Here is a 17,437-nt window from a genome sequence, read left to right on the forward strand (position 1 = left end):
AGGAAGGCAGGAAGGCAGGAAGGCAGGAAGGCAGGAAGGCAGGAAGGAAGGAAGGAAGGACATTTCCTTTCCCTCACAACCTTCTGAAGTTCTAAGATTTTCCCTGTTTCACACCAGAAAAAGTATTTATATCAGAGTATTCTCTAGACAGGAAAAGCAATGTTTTACACTGCAAAAACATAATAGGAAGGGTACCTAAACAGCCAGATTTCTCTGCAAATAGCCAGAAGTTTAGTTTTCTTCTGAAGATTTCTTCATGGCTAAATTTTTTGTACATATTCTGAAGCTCAAGGTAGATTCCTTTAGAATTTTGTGCCTCCTAATTATTACGTATCGTAGATATGTTATGGGAAAAGCAAAACTATTTCTTGAATCAGAAGATTTCATTACATTTTCATTGTTTATGACCAGGACTTCCACTACTACCTCTGCAAATTGACAAAACACATACTAAACAGTTGTTGTTGTTGCTTTGTTTTTTTGTTTTGTTTTGTTTTTCATTTCTTTTTATCCCCATGACTGGTAAACCAAATGGTAATGCACTCCATACCACATGCAGCCATCAATGTATAATAAGGGACCTAACCATTTCATCTTGTTATGCAGTATGTTTTTTTGAAGGAAATCTTTGCCATTTGCAGGGAGGAAAACTTGGCAGTTTCTGTGGGTCTGAGGGATGGAGGGACCAGGGCTAGTGTCCAAACCACTGAACACATCTACCCTGTTACACAGACACAGCTCATGAGCTGCCAGAGACAGAATGCTTCCAATGATACTGCTGCTGAAGAGCTTGCAGCAGTCAGATTTAGGTAGAATTAAAGTGAAAGTGAAGACACCTAAATACAGATGTAGCTCCTGTATGCCCAAGTGCCCATTGCAGTTGATGGAGATTTAGCCATTAGTCAATGAAAACTATAGACTTTCAGCTGACCAGACAGTAGCTGCCTACTTCGGCATGAGTTTAATTACTCTCTAGCTTTCATTACCTTATAGAGAAGCTTTTCATTTACTAAAATAGGAGTCTGGGCACGTTTATTTATTCATAGAGACATGTTTAGATATTTGAACTGAATTCTACCTCATACACACCTAATGCCAACTGTCACCTAATGACAGGTTGCCTGGACTGATCTAGTCATCAGTTTCACTTTCAGAAGAGCAGAGATCCCAGAACATATCTGCCAGTCCCATGCAGATATCTCATCTACCTTAGGCATTTCATCTATCAGTAGACACCTACATATAGGCAAGCAATTGGAACACTCAAGTGTTCTACTATGTAAAGCAATAACTACCAATATTTTCTTTTGTCTGGGATCCTGTAGGAAGCCAGCTTGTTAAGAAGTCACAAATTTAAAAGCTTTACAAGTAATTGAACATATTAATATCTAGCAAGGAAGAGAGAGATGGCATAAATAGAAATAAAATCAGGAGGAGGATTCATGAGTCACCTAATTATCTTGGTTTACTCTTTCTTTAATAGGTGAACAGTGAAAAAGAATATAGAAACTAGGTTCATAATAACAGAAACACAAGACTGTAGACTTCTCTTTTCCTCCCGCTCACATTTTTTTTTAAGACAATCTGGCAATAATGTAATGGATGCCCTGCCTGGCCTTTCAGTCCATCAGCTCCCTGTCAGTGCTGACTGAATGCTGAAATGCTGCCAGTGTGTCATGGGATCCATGTCCAAAGCTTTACTTTTCCACCAGCGTTAGACCCATCATATTGAGCTGACATTGCACTTCACTCAGAAGCAGCACGTGTAGCAGTTTGTCATTGTGCTGATCCAACATTGACTAACTCCAGTTTTCATCAGCATAAATCAGTAAACCCTTGTCCTAGCCCAGTGATAGGGAAGGAAACATTGGGGAAAACATGAAAGATCAGTGAGACTGAAACTATTATGCCAAACTTTACATTTCATCTTGAAAGCTGCTTTCATGTCCTGGTGTCCACATGTATTCTTTGCAGTTCTGAGTTTCTACAACTGTGCTTCTAGAAAGCAAGTCAAATTCCTAGCACACAGTCAATCAGGACTCGGGTATTTATATAGGGTATGTGTATGCTCTACAAACCAGGAAGAAACCACTACCTGGAAAGTGACTTCTAGAGCTTTACTGTTATTCCTGTCTCATCCCACTCCTGAATCACTAGTAGGTATAGAGTTGCTTTAGTCTGATCAATTCATAGTTTTAATAGCAGTGATCTCTTGGCCACTGTCACAATACAGGGGGTCCTCGCAGAACTGACCTGTTCTCTTTTCACTTAATATTTGCCTTTTACCATTGAACCATCATCAGCTGAACCTGCTGATTTTTGATGGCTCCAGCCCAGCAGATGCACATTTAATGTATTGTTCCTAGAGACAACCAGGAAGTTGCCTACGAAAAGATTTCTTGACTTGCATGCTCAGGACAAGACGTTGTATGGATACAAATGATGTTGTCCATGTCAAGAAACTCATCAACAGATCTCAGAGTCTCTCCTGCACAGTAAGTTTTAAAACTGATTTTCATAATATTTGTTTTTAACATTGATATTTTAAGACCTACATTTCTAGTAGGTCCAATTAGATAGTTTATTGTTGCATTTTACATCTCAGTACATTCAGTAAGAGTAATACATATTCATATAATTCTGCTAACATCAGGCCAAATAATCCATTCTTCATATCTCTGGCTTGTCAATAATGCTTCCAAATGAACAAGTTTTTTTTACAGGGGCATAGATATATTTCAGTTGTCTGCCACAAAAACAATTTACTTACACTACAAGAGCAGTTCTGTCTACCAGGCTTAGGATGAGTGAGGGCTGCCATTCACTTCTTTTTCTACTGTTGTTGTATATTGAAAAGTGCTAGAATAAACATGATGAAATTAAGCTTGTCTGATTTTAAGGTCAATAACATTGTGGAGTTTAGCCATATTTCAAAAATATGTAAAACAGGAGAATTCTTTTTAAAAAGGAGATGTGAACTGGCCCAGCTTATAACAAGCAGCTTTATGCTGCTGATAAAAGTATGAACAGAATGGGTAAAGAATGGCCTTGCAAATGGGTGTGCACTAAAAAAGGGACACTTCCTATGAACAGCCATGTTATCAGTTTCCTCAGTAGCTTGAAACTGAAACCCAGGCCTTTCCATGCTACTTGGTCACTCTGGGGCATGTCTGGTATAATTTTGTTTCATTGCCCATGGTTTTAGGGTACATTCTTTCTCGAGCACTCAGCAATAAAAATTGTTGTATTTTCAAGCTATCTTCACTGCTTGTGCCAATCATTTCTGTAGTTATTTTATACTAACACTCAGTTTTAGTTTGTAGGTTTGTTTATGGACATCCAGGCTGTCTCCTCCAGCTTTTTATCAAAGTTGCCATTTTTTTCAAGTGGAGGTCTCTCTAAAACACGATGAAACTATCCTATGCTTCCTTTTGCTTGAACTTTTCCAGAAAGAGAAGGGAAAAAAAATCCCATATTTATGTTTTATTGGTAATATTATAGCTGAAAAAAAAAAATATCAAGCACAGGCTTTCTGGTTTAGAATATCTTTCTTATGTTCTCTTTTCCATTGTTTATGATTAATAGGCCTGACTTTCAGTATAAATTTGTTTTCCTTGTTGGCAATTTTGCTATTATTCTCTATTTACATTCAGTGTTGTTTGTTTTTGTTTTTGCTTTTTTATTGGTGGTGGTGGTGGTTTTTTTGTTTTGTTTTGTTTTGTTTTTTTCAATTATCATTAAAAGATGTCTGCATCTGTCTGCCTTTATTCATAATAGCTTTGCACATTGTGCTGATGAACTATTCCTCTCCTATCAAAATCATTCTTAGGTTTGGTATATATTGGTAAACATATCTGGGAGAGTTTCTCCAAGTTACTCCTGTGTCATCAGAGGTGGAATCCTGGAAACATAAATAGAAAAGCTGTCTGAGTGCAGAAGCTCAAATTCCACTGGATTCTCTGACATTTTTTAAAGTAATTTTGTATGACAAAAACATATATAAAAGAGACAAACAAACTACTGCTCACCTGGATCCTGGCTGTTATGAATCACATTGTTGATTAAAGAGCCATTCCCACCAGGGAAAAAAAAAAAAAAAAAAAAAAAAAAAAAAAGATTAATTTTATTGGCAGTGGTTCACATGCTGACGTTCCTGCTTTTAAATCTACCATGTGCAGAGGTGATTTTTAGTCATTGATTGTTCATCCCATGACACTTACTTACAGAGACTGATAGAAAGGTAAGGTAGAAATCTATAAATGTTATCTTTGTCTTCTTCATATCACCCATTTAAAAAGCAAAATTCTTGATGATAATGACAATCAGATTCACACATTGGATGCATTCATTGGAAAATATTAATCTCTGTCTAGTACGGCTTTGAGTCCTGGCACTCATGACTACAGTAACTTCCATTCTTTTAATAATAAAAATCCAAGGTATTTTATCTACCTCTTTTCCTGGTCTTAGTTCATTTGCATCCAGACAAGAACTTGATTACACATATCCCAGTTTAGATCATGTGCAAGCATTCAGCTTCATTTTGTCAACATTGGGAGACTACAGGACTGCTAATAGAATAAGTGTGCTTGGTTTATTATCTCTCAATGAGGTATTCTTAAAATAACAGAGCTTGTATTCCCAAAACTCCTAGTCAAAAATCAGACCCAGAGGTAATTAAACAAAACAGATAAGGCTCAGCCTGCACTTTCTACAGTACATCTTTGCAAACTGTAGACCGTAGATAGCAGCCTGGGCAAGGATTTTTCAGCAAAACAGTTTTTCACCAGAATTCATGAAACCTAAAATTTCTTGCTTTCAGGAACTTATCTTTTTTTGTTGAGAAATTTTCCAAGCAGCAGAATAGACTTACGTGTTGACTGTAGCCTCAGAGACAGGGTTCTGGGGGTTGTAGGAAAACTTTCATGCAAGTTTGGAGCCTCTCTCCACTGAGCACCCTACTTGTATAGCTGGTTATTCCCTTTCTGGCTGCACCCAACACAGAAACATAAGCTCTAAAGAATGGAAAAACATGAAAACATTTCCCATCTTCCTCCTTCAATATTTCAAGTAAGCATGCTAAAAAATTAAACCATGCATACAGACAATAAATCTTGCAGTAGCCTAATTTTTCTTATAATGATGCCTAAGGCAAATCATCTGTGACAAAGAAAGTGAAAGGATTAAAACTATCTCAGATTCCCTCATTTACTTATCTTGTACTTCATCTTAAACTACTGCTTCTGTCAAGAGGATTCAAAGTCCTAGTGTTGCTCAGTTCTTCAACCAACCAGTGAGAAGAAATGTTCAGTGATGCTTATCAGACTAATTCTGACAAATCACTTAGGAGTTTCAAACTGAGTAATTATTACTTTTAACAAAAATATAATAAAGATATCATGTAATAAAGTTGCAGATTTAGTAAGTTAGGTAGTTAGTTCTTTTCATGTACCTTTCTCACTTACTGAGAAAGTTTTTATTTCCTCTTTCAACAGGAAGTATATCAGCTCTGATGAAATCTTGTTGAAATTCATCTGGCTTGGCTAGCTATTACCTTTTCTATTCCTCAGTAATTTCAGAGAAGTGCTTTTAAAGATCATGTAGCCATTATCAGAGATTTTTATGCTGTACACACCATATGCAGAACTAAAAACAATTAGCCATGTTATTGACTGTCCCATAGGTAGAAGGTCAATGCCCATTCTTATTTTCCAGGGATCTCTCAGCATCATTCAGTGTTTCCATCATTTGAAAGAAACATGCCATCTGAGAAAGTATTTCATATATTTGTACAGTGTTCTGCTCCATTAGCTTTCATAGCCTGAGTGGCTGAATAATTTTATTTTGTTTGTGATTGTTTTGGCTAAGGACCTATTCTCTTGAGGTGAGAACTCAAACTTAATTCTTCCAAGGCAAGAACACTTAAGGAACAAAAGTAAGAAATTCAAATTACAGACACCTCACTCACAGAGACTTGCAAAGATCATTTGTCTTAGAATATTTAGAGAACTGATGAGACACAAATGCAAGTTCTAATCTGCTTGCTGATGATACATAGTCTTGTTTACAGAACATCACATCATACAGCTATATTGCCCTCACTAAACTAATCAACTTTTTGATGAAGATGAGCTGATGGACGAAGAACAGCTGTTTGAAAATGAATCATATCAAAATAAAGATTACACCGTGAAGTAGAGAAAAGTACAATTTGCCAAATGGCATATTCTTGTCTATTTGATAGAATATAATCACAGCTAGGCTATTCTTAATACAAGTTACTTAAGAATTTTTGATTCTTCACTGATAGGAAATTTTAATCATATAGTAATATCTATGGAGAAGTAATTAATTCTAAACTCTACAGTTGGCTAGGACACTAGATTATATTTTCCCTTAAATAACCTGACTCTAAGTTACGTCTCTTGGATGTGTATAGAAGGGCTACAACTTAGCCTTTGATGGAGACATGAAATAGAACTATAGAAACTACAGCCAAGACTGAAATCCAGCAGCAGACTTTGTAATTTCCTTAAGCACCCTAAATCTTTAATCAGCTTTGCTCTTAGATTCCCTGCAGAATTTCCTATCATGATCAAGATTCGGTCTTCAGCTTTCAGGGTGGGGGTCCCTGGGAAAACAAACAAACAAACAAAACAAACAAAAACGTATATATATAAAGGTATATATATTATATATATATCCCTTTAAAAACAGGCCATGGCTAACAAGCAAAATGCAAGGGGGCTTCCAGTTGCTAAGTGAATAAAGACAAAACATTTTAGGGATGTTATTGGTAGCAGGTCGAAGACTATTGAAAACATTCTTAGCAGACCTGAGAACAAATGCAAGCCCTGCTAACCTTACCACATGTATGCAAAAACAACTACCTTGACCTTCACTCTTGTGATAAATACCTAGCAGAATATATGCAAATGTAAAAAAGTTTGCCTTTTTTCATCTACACAAAATTATTCCCTAAGAAAAGGCAGAGGGAAAGAAGAAAATAACCACATTGTATAAATTAATAGCTCATGAATCATGAATGAATTATTAATTCTACTGGCTATTAATAATATTTTCATTTGAAATAACAATTCCCTGTCCTCCATATTTGAAATAACCCATGAGGTTTTATGATTCAGGAATGACAGGACTGACTGCCTCCAAAGAATTCTTATTGTTTATTATTCAAATATACCAGAAGTATCAAATTTTGACTTTGCAGACAGAGAAGCTTCTGTTATGTACTTTAAAGTAAACTAACATTTCACTTTTAAATTATGGAAGCAGCCTTGATTTCTATTAACAGGATGCAGGAAGCAGACTCCTACACATATCTTTTGTATTTTTTGCTCACATTGTAAGGCTTGGTGTGATTTTGTTACTCATTGTCAACATCCAAGACTCAGATGTATTTGCAGGAATATGAGTCAGTGATAATGGTTTTCAAAGCTAATTTAATATGAATGTTATTAAGTAATATGTTTTCCATGAACCCCGAAAAATGAAATAATTGGAACTACTAGTAATAAACCAGCATTAAAATAATGAGAAAATGTGTCTGCTATTAATTCATTTTGTCCTATCACTCAAAAAAAAAAAAAAAAAAAAAAATCATTTCTGTAGCGTTAAGATCTAATAATAGCATGGAATATTTTACTTGTCTCCAGTCATATTGCATCCAGGATACACTAAGCTCTCTTTTAAACTTCTGTTTCTGTTGCCAGCCAGTTACCAGCTCAGACTGGGGCAGAGAAGGGCTTTGCTATCTTTTTCACCCAGCATACAACACCACGAGAGAGAAAAGATAGGGTAACACAGATATAGGCAATGCCAATTTTGTTAAAGAACTTGAATTTTAACTGCCTGTACTACTGAGGTGTAGCATAGGTAACAGAGGCTTCTTCCAACCTTCCAACCTTATGCACTTACCTACACACCAGTTACCATATGGCTTCACACAAGAAAACTAAAAGTGTTGTGTTTCCTTGAAAGAAATTGAAGAGCAGAGAGAGAATAAAAATAAATTTAAAAAAAAAAAATGCTGAGGCATCTAGGAACTAGTAAGATAATAGGTAGTGTTAATACTATCAAGAATCAGTATAGTTGGTGTTAAGAAAAATATAACTTTTTAGGAAGACTCAATACATTGCTGGCTTGCAAAGCATGGAAATATCTCAAAATACTTTCTATTACATTATCATTATCACAAAAATAAAGTTCTACAAAAAAAAAAAAAAAAAAAAAAAAACTAAAGAGCTGTCCACAACATAATACAATACAATGAAAAACTTAGCGTCTAGCTGATATGTTATATGCATCTTTCGTCTTCAAGATAAACTATAAAATCCATGCTCAGGAAAGAGAAAAATCGTCTTCTGAATGTACGCTTGCTGGCTGAACTGGCCTTTTGAAGGGCCTGTAGTGAATTATGGATTTAATATGATTCTGCTGTAGTTTGATTTTTAATGCTCAGAAAAGAGAAAACCCATCTAAGTGGATACAGAACTTGTGTGGCAACACAGAGAATTATACTGATTTCATTCTGACTGACAGGCTCCGTGTTATCCAGAAGACTATAGAATAAAGCCACTTCAACTCATGAAATGCCTGCAGAGATATATCATTTAACAAAACATTAAGCAGAAAAGAACAAAATTGTTCAGCATGAAAATTCCAGAATTAGCTAAGACAAGTTCAGGACAGAATTTAGTCTTGGGATGAATGTGAAAAGAAATTAACTGTTACTAACTAATTGAATTTTTCTGCATTAAATTAAAGTGAAAGATCTGGTTGATGTTGTAAATGTAGCCCATCAAGTAAAGAAATTACTAAAGTTATATTATCTCAGAAAATATTCTATTTTATTGAAACTGAGGCTGAAGTTACAAATCTGAAATCTAAGTCTTTATATCCTGCCAGAGCTATTGTATTTCTCAAAAAAATCAACTGGAAGATAGTCAGTTACTGTGTTACAGAGATTTTTTTTTTTTTACCCATTTTCAAAAACGGCACTGATGCAGAAAGTAGGAACAAAGAACTGCCAGTTGGAACAGAGATATGTGAATGGAGAGCTGTGAAATGGACATTGTGTGACATTGCATTAAAATACAATCTTCAAGAAATTTATTCATTGATTGATTTTGTTCATAATTTTGGAATTGACTTTATTTCATAATTTTCACTAATTTCTTCAACAACAACAACAACAACAACAACAAAAAAACTGTGAACAAATTAAAAAGCTAGCCAATATTGCAAATCTGGGAAGGTAATTAGTTAAAGAGGTAACTGGAATATGACCTGCAAAGAACCTGATGACCTTGAAGCACAAGTAAACAGCACTGAAATAGTAAAATAAAATACAAGGTCATTAACTGAGAAAACAATCAAATTTCCTATCAGAAATTGCAAGTGCATCAGACAGAACTGAAAGAAAAGGAGACAAACAGGTAGGTTAGTTAATCACAGCAAGACAAATAATCAGCAAAGAGATGCAGCTACGAAAATATGATTAAAAGGTGTTTCAGCCAAGCTGTTTACAGTTGAAGTAGGTAAATATAAATGACATGTGTGCATGACAGTGTGAAGCCTAATTTAAAATACAGCTTTCACCACTCATATTTAGATATAAAGAACTCAGACTAGAACAGATGTAGAGAATATGCAATGAGCAATGACTAGCCCATTGTATGAAATGAGGCTAGATGAAATTGGCTTGTTTTCGGTACGGTGAAATGAAGACCAGGAGGAAGTTGTTATGTATAAGTCTGACATAAGTAAGAAAGGAAAAAAAAAGATGCTTTAATTTAGAGTATAATAAAGTCATGCAATAGGATGTAAACTGTTATAAAGAGATCTGAAAAATTCTAGTTTCTAGACTGTCAGGTAGTGAAATCTGGAACAGCTGTTTTAGAGGTTTCTCATCCGTCATATGCTTCTCATCCTTCAGTTTTGATTAAATTACATCAAATTAAAACGTGATACTATTACTAAATTATGGAAAACTACAGGCTTACAAAAATCAAAATGAATTTTACTTCATTGGTAGAAGTCATTGTTTTTGTGCTTGCCTTTAGTCAGCCTGGCAGGATGGCATAAGTCCATAATGTTGCCCTAGAACATTCCCGTGACACTTCAACCTACAGATGATCTCCTCTAAGGCAAGTGGCTTGGTATCATTTATCTAAAGCAAAATTGCACATAGATAATGCATTCTCACATGCAACAATTCAAATGCATTTTTGCTCCTGTGGTCATCTTCTGTTGATATGTAGAACGGACAAAAGTACTGTGTGTAGAGAACTAATGAAAAACAGATAGCTATTTATGGATGAGGCAAAGAAGCAAATAAAAAATGAGTATACTGACACTTGAATGTTGAGTTAGTACTAACCCATGTTAAACTCATCGTAACATCCTATGTATGGAGAGCCTCTGCTTGACCACACACCTCAGAGGGATCACTAGAGATTGGGCTGCACAGTGTGAGATTTGAACATCTCTATAGTTCAAGCTTTGGGTAGTAACTTCACCACATTTCTTTAAATGAAGTGCTTTTCTCTTGGACTTAGAGAACTGTTTATTCAAATTAGTCCCACTTGCAGAAACAGACATTTAAAACTTGGGAAAGTTTTAAAGAAGCTACTTTTCTTTGCTTTCTTTCAATGCTTTATCTACTTGTGATATGATTTCATAGTCTACTCTTAGCCATTAGCCATGTCAATTAACATTAACATATATATTTGCCTTACAAAATATCACTTTTTTTGTCCTTGCATCAATGCATATTATGCTTGCATTATTACATTTAAATACTCTACTTGATTATCACCTAAAAGAAACTTAAGTAAAGAATCAAAATTGTCATGACTTTATTCTTCTTTCTACTCGACAAAAAAGATCACTCCTCATTCAGGTGAGTGGGTTAATACCTTTGTATCAACATAACTACAATATAATTAATTTAGATTAAACTCTAAGTTTAAACTCTTCTTTTCATATTTCTGCAAAGATGGAGTAATAGTATCATTGTTATAAAAATTTTCAGTATATACACATTCTTCCTGAATGTGTTCCTATATATTAAAGATTGTCTTACACACCAAAACTAGTATAGCAACTTTTGTGGATACCACTAAGGGCCACCATTAGTGGAAACAGAAACAAAACCAGAGGTGCAAAGTAACCAACAGTATTTTGGGGGGAATTTATAATTTTTATTCATTTGTAAAGGTGCACCTGTGACTTATACAGAAGGAATTATAGTAGCTAAGTTTAAGATGCAGCTCGTGAATAGAATTCTTATGAAAGGCATTATTAAACATAGCTGTCTTACAGATTACAGGCTTAGCACAGGAGATTTAAATCAGTCTTAGCAAACAGTAACTTAGCAAAAAGTACTTAACAAGAATACTGGAAGATGATTGCTCATTCATTGCACTTTCAAAAATTAATCAACCCCATGAAGTACAAAAGAGAAAGACCTTGGACAAAGGACACATTTTCCTGAATTAAGTAGTTCTAAGCATCTGACAGTAGAATGAAAAAGTAAATATAGCAATGCAATATGAAGGACTTGCAATACCTTCATGATCAACATCCAGGCAGTAAAATAAAATAAAAACAAAATAATTTTAAAAAGCGATATTAAATTAAAAACGAGGAAAGCTTGTAAAACCTGAATGTTTGTTGTTGGTATGCAGGGGAGAAGGTGTTGGTTAGTTGTTTTCACTCCCTTAGAATCAAATTCATTAAGGTGATATGTTCAGAAAGACCTTGGAAGTAGTAGAACACAGGATCACATGCAGAACAGTGAAAGTGTATCTAGAAATGTCATCAATGTCTTAGGAATTCCTAAATGGTAATATTGTATATCTGAATTTTTTGAAATGATATGGAGCGCTGACAAACCAAAAGGGATTCAATGAGCAGCCAACAAGTGCTACACATTCATACAGCTGTTCAGCTACTGCACTCAGGCAGTCATTTACAAGTCTTAGCTCCAGAAGGTGGAAATTTTTCCACTTTTTCCATAAGTGGAAATTTTATCCATCCTGAAATCATGTAATAGCACTTAACTGAAAAGAATCATTGAATTAGGTTTAAAAAAATAAGGAGCATAGGCTTAGAAGAATACTTTTTGCAGATGGACATGATCGCTTTAAGTGCAAAAGTTGTTAAAGAAGGTATCATACAAGAAGCTATACATTTTGAAGTTATTGAGTGTTTGATCTATTTCAATATCTTAAAAGTTGAATTATATGAGCACAGGTAATGATAAAACTACATGAATTAAAAATAGCTCAAAGACCATGATAAATAGATATGATAAAAATAAATGTACCTATTTGTGATAGTTCAGCCCCACTCCTCACATAGATAAGATTAGGTCAGTATGTTAAACTGAAAGATAGAAATATTCAAATGATCAAAGGGGAGATACTGTTGGTGGCAATTGAGTAATTGCTAGTGCAACATCACTTGAACAAATCAGTATCATAACCTGCTTTCTGAATAGATTCCAGGCAGTCTAGAATTATCCAAAACATTTCAGTCCATTTGAACTGACATCTCCATCAGATTCCCAGAAGAATATTCTCAGTGCATTGAATGCTGCTCACCTCAGTTGAAGAGGATAAAGAAAAAAAAAAAAGAAAAAAAAAAAAGAAAAGGCTGCTTTTATAATTCTTGCATGTTAATGGAATTCCTACTTAACTTTGACAGTAGGGAAAGAGGGTCATGCTATTCATTAAAGGTAGCTAATTGTCAAAAATGTCCTATAACAGGACACTTTCTCACTTTTTGTATGGATGGAAGTAATGTTTCTTATTTATACCTAAATAATCATATGTTCTTTTCTGTTTGGTTTAGTAACAAATATATAGAAGGTAAATAATATAATAATAGCCCCTACAATACCTTAAAAAAAAATCATGATGCATCTCTTATGTTTTCATTAATATTACTCCCTACGGACCATGACAGTTTATGATAGAGATGGACTTGGTGGGAGGGTTATTTAGATAAAATAGTTTAGTTATAAACTATAGTGTTTAGAAGCCTTTGATCAAATATTATATGCTATCAACCAAAAAAATAGTATTTTTTTCTCTGGGATCTATAAAAACTCTTCTACAATGCCCACACAACAACAATTAAGATAACCACTGCATTCTGCTGGTGACAGAACACACCAAGCACCAGAACTTTCAATGTATTGTTACCTGTAGTAGGACTGATGAGATTAGACTATCTCTTTACTAATTCACATAGCCATGTTGGAGTTGAGAAGGTTACCCCTAGGAAAGAAGAAAGGTCAGTCTTTCACCTAGGGGTAAAAACCCACCTGCACGTGTTGCTGTATGACCTGATCTAGGTGTTCCTGCTCTGGCAGGGGGATTGGACTAGATGATCTTTCAAGGTCCCTTCCAATCCCTAATATCCTGTGATTCTGTGAATATTTGAGAATAATATAAAATAGATTAGAAATCACAGAAAGACAGCATAGCTTATGGTTTCCCAAATAACCTGTTCCTGTCTTTGTTAAGTTTCAGATTCTTTTGTGCACCCATTCTAAGAATGCCAGGTATCATTTGTCAGGAGAAATCTACAGAGAAGGGAGTAGAAACAGAGCTCTGACCTGCTGTTAGCCCAGCCTTGTGTACTACTTAGCAGGTCTTGTGTGTCCTCCAGAAGGGAGAAATTGTACTGCCAGAACACCAAAACTTTACAACTGCTTCTTCCTATATTTTGAAAAGTGTGTCTATATACTGACATACACTGCATGATGTGCAACATAAAAGAAAGTCCAATCACTGCACTGTCAAAATTTCACATAGTGGCTGTCCCACTTCCTACATACCTTTCTGCTTCATACATTATTAAATCTCAAAATAAACTCTGAAAGAAAATATGAAGGTGTCTATTTTCCACAAAGCATTGCAGATGGGATGACAGAGAGCCACGGAGGGGGGGGGGCCCGCCCCGGTGAAGGTTTAAGCAGTTCTGAAATATGTTTTGGAGGAAGATCTTGTTCGAATGTGAAATTGCAGTCCTGTAAAATCTAAAATATAAGGAGTTTGTATTTTTGTTTAGTCCACTTTTTATCAAATAGATTTATATATTTTATTTAGATTAAAGGACCAAAACAGTATTCTATAATGATTTTATTGCTTTGCGTAAGATTTTTATTGAACTTCATCCATGCAACTTCAATACAATTTTCTAACAGTGAGAAATCCAAGATTTTTTGAAGTCTAAGTATTCCTTTTACTTCTGACTGTCTGGTGGGAGAAGTCACTCACACCTTTCACCTGCAAGATCGATTCTGATGAAATCTACTTCTTCCAGTAAAAAAAAAAAATCTCTATCAGCTCAAATAAAAAGCAGGCCCAGTGTTTGGTATAACCTGAAAATACTGCAAAATTAGAAACACTGAGACACTGAAAGAAAGAAAAAAACCTTGAACTTAGAATATTTATTTAAAAAACATATTTCCAAGTCATGTATGGTACTAATAACTGTGTTCTGAGTGCATTTGTCTTTCTGAATGTGAAAGCAGAAAAGACATCTGGAAGATATATATTGTGTAACGGCAGTCTAAATGATTAATTCATTAGTTTTTAAAAGTAATGATTTTATAATATTCATTATAAATATAACTTCCTGAAAACTGAATATTTTTTACTTTTTGTCTGTGCAGTTAATTCTCCACGTGTAAATGATACTGTAGGAGAAGCAAAGAAAAAAATATATATATATATATGATTTCTCTAAATTGTTTTTTTTTTAATATTGTAGATCATATTTATATTTATGCCAGCTTTCATCTCTCCTGTGAAAAAGAGCTCTCCAGATAACAGAAATGTATTATTTATTAACAAAAAAATTATTAACTAGTTATTTACAGTTTAGATAAGTACACTGAATTTCAAACATTCGTTCAAATATATATATATATATATATATATATATATATATCCAACCCTTTGAAGTTGGATTTAGGTCTCATTTACACTGATTTGACCTCATGTCACACTTATCGCTACTTCTGAGCTAGGTCAGAATATACAAGATTCAGACCTCTGACGTCTGCAACTTGAAGATTCAATACAAGAACTACCGGTCTTTCAAGATTCCCACTGCTTCTGATTCCAGCTGGAATTTTCTCAACAGCAACATCTCTCAAGGTATCTCAGCACTTTCAGTGCTGGCCAGGTCCCAGAAATTCAAGGGCTATAAAAATGAGAAAGGGAAAATGCACTGAAACATTTCAGAACCTCCACAAAGACTGAATCTCATCTGGCAATTGGGCCATTTTACAACACCTAAGGATAAGTCAGAGTGAACAGGGCTGTTAAAATTCCAGTCTGATTCTCTGTCCCTAATTCTATTCCTGTACTCAAGATTCCATAAAGTCTATTGCTGAGTGCAAAATGATGTTTTATTTCAATGACTCAATGACCATAGTTTAGCTCCTTGCTTTCAAAACTGCTTTTATGCAATGGAGAAATTAAAGGTACTAAAATAAAATCATGTTATAGTTTTTAAATTTGTCTATTTGCATTACGTTGAGGACTTGACTAGTCCTTCCCAGCTCTAAGAGAAGACAGAGAGGAGTTCCTGCAGTATATCACAGAACTCTCAAGAAACTCATTTGTGTTAAATTTCTCAGCAGAGCTTCACAGTTAAATTCTTGTCAAGTGTTTATGTGACAATCAACCAAATTTTTACATACACTGTTTCCCAGTCAATTATCTCTAGTAGATAAATTTTACTATTGCAAAATTGTAATTTACTTTAGTGTATTTACTACTTATAGTAAATTTACTTATAGTAGAATATACTATATTTTACTACTCCCACTAGTATTTTCAATACAAAAGCAACTTGTTATAATGGCAGAAGCGAAAGGGGGAAAAAATGTATTTTCACCAAGTTTTGTATGAAACTCATGACTAACTAAATCAATTTTCTTTAGGCTTTCAATTTCTTTAGGCTTCATACTTTCATTTCTTTATGTCTACCGCAGAAATACAAAATCTGGCCCAAATTTTAATGATTCAGAATAATGTTTTGCTGAAGAAAGCACTATTTTACCAGTGAAAAGACCTTGAGTAAATACCTATGCTTCTTTTTTTTTTTTTTTAAAAAAAAAAAAAAAAAAAAGAAATAATAACCACTGAATTTGTTTCACTGACTTGAAATACAGTTCCAAAACCTCTTTGACTGCCCTTTGGATTAGAATCCTTAGTTGGGATTCTGACTGCCCTTTCATTCCCAGCTGCACATTTCCACCTATATTTTTGGTTTGTCACAGAAGATAATCTGACCACATAGCCAGTTCAAGACAGTGATTTGATTGAAAACAATCCCTATTACTACTATAAAAAACAACAGCAATACTATTAATAACATTAATATTATTAAGAACAATGTGTATGTATTCCAAACAGATCAACAATGCAACAATATTTGTGAAAATAAAATTGATTTTAAATGTATTTTCAGATTAAACTAAATACTTAATTACTTGTGATAAGCTTAAAGTTGGTATTGTTACAAAAAAAAAAAAAAAAAAAAAAAAAAGAAAAAAATCTGCCCTACTTTACCTTAAAAATAATAATAATAGAATTGTGGAGAGAAAATATTCTCACAGCTAGATTGCAGTGAGTGAAAACTGAATCACAGAATGGCTCAAGTTGGAAGGGTCCTTAAAGACCATCTAATTCCAACTCCCCTGCTCTGGGCAGGGACACCTCCCACTAGACCAGTTTGCTCAAATCTCCATCCAACCTGGCCTTGAACAACTCCAGGGATGGGGCATCCACAGCTTCACTGGGAAACCTATTCCAGTGCCTCACCACCCTCTGAGTACAGAATTTCTTCCAGATATCAAATAAAAATCTACCCTCATTTAATTTAAAACAATTACCTTTTTTCCAATGGCTACAGGCCCTTGTAAAAAGTCTCTCCCCATCTTTCTTAGAGTGTTGAAAGGTGGTAATAAGGTCTCCTTGGACTCATCTTTTCTCCAGGCTAAACAATACCAGTTCTCTCAGCCTTTCTCCACAGTTGTGCTCCAGCCCTTTAATCATCCTCATGGCCCTTCTCTGGAGTTGCTCTAACAGATCCACATACTCCTTGTGCTGGGGGCCCCACAGCTGAATACAGTGCACCTGGAGTACTCTCTCTGTTGAGGTTACACTCCTTCAACCTGCTGGCCACACTTATTTTGATGCAGCCTGGGATTTGATTGGCTGTCTTGGCTACTAGTGCCCAGATTGCCTCCTGTCCAGTCAAGGGGTCAGATTTAAAGAGAGATGATAAGACAATTTAAAAGCTCAGGAAATCTGTTTTGCATTGATGGATGTAGGAGAAGGACTGAAATAATTAAGATACAGTCTGGAAAGAAATGCTGATGGACAAGGAA

Source organism: Oxyura jamaicensis, chromosome 3, assembly GCF_011077185.1.
Source record: "Oxyura jamaicensis isolate SHBP4307 breed ruddy duck chromosome 3, BPBGC_Ojam_1.0, whole genome shotgun sequence".
Lineage (NCBI taxonomy): Eukaryota > Metazoa > Chordata > Aves > Anseriformes > Anatidae > Oxyura > Oxyura jamaicensis.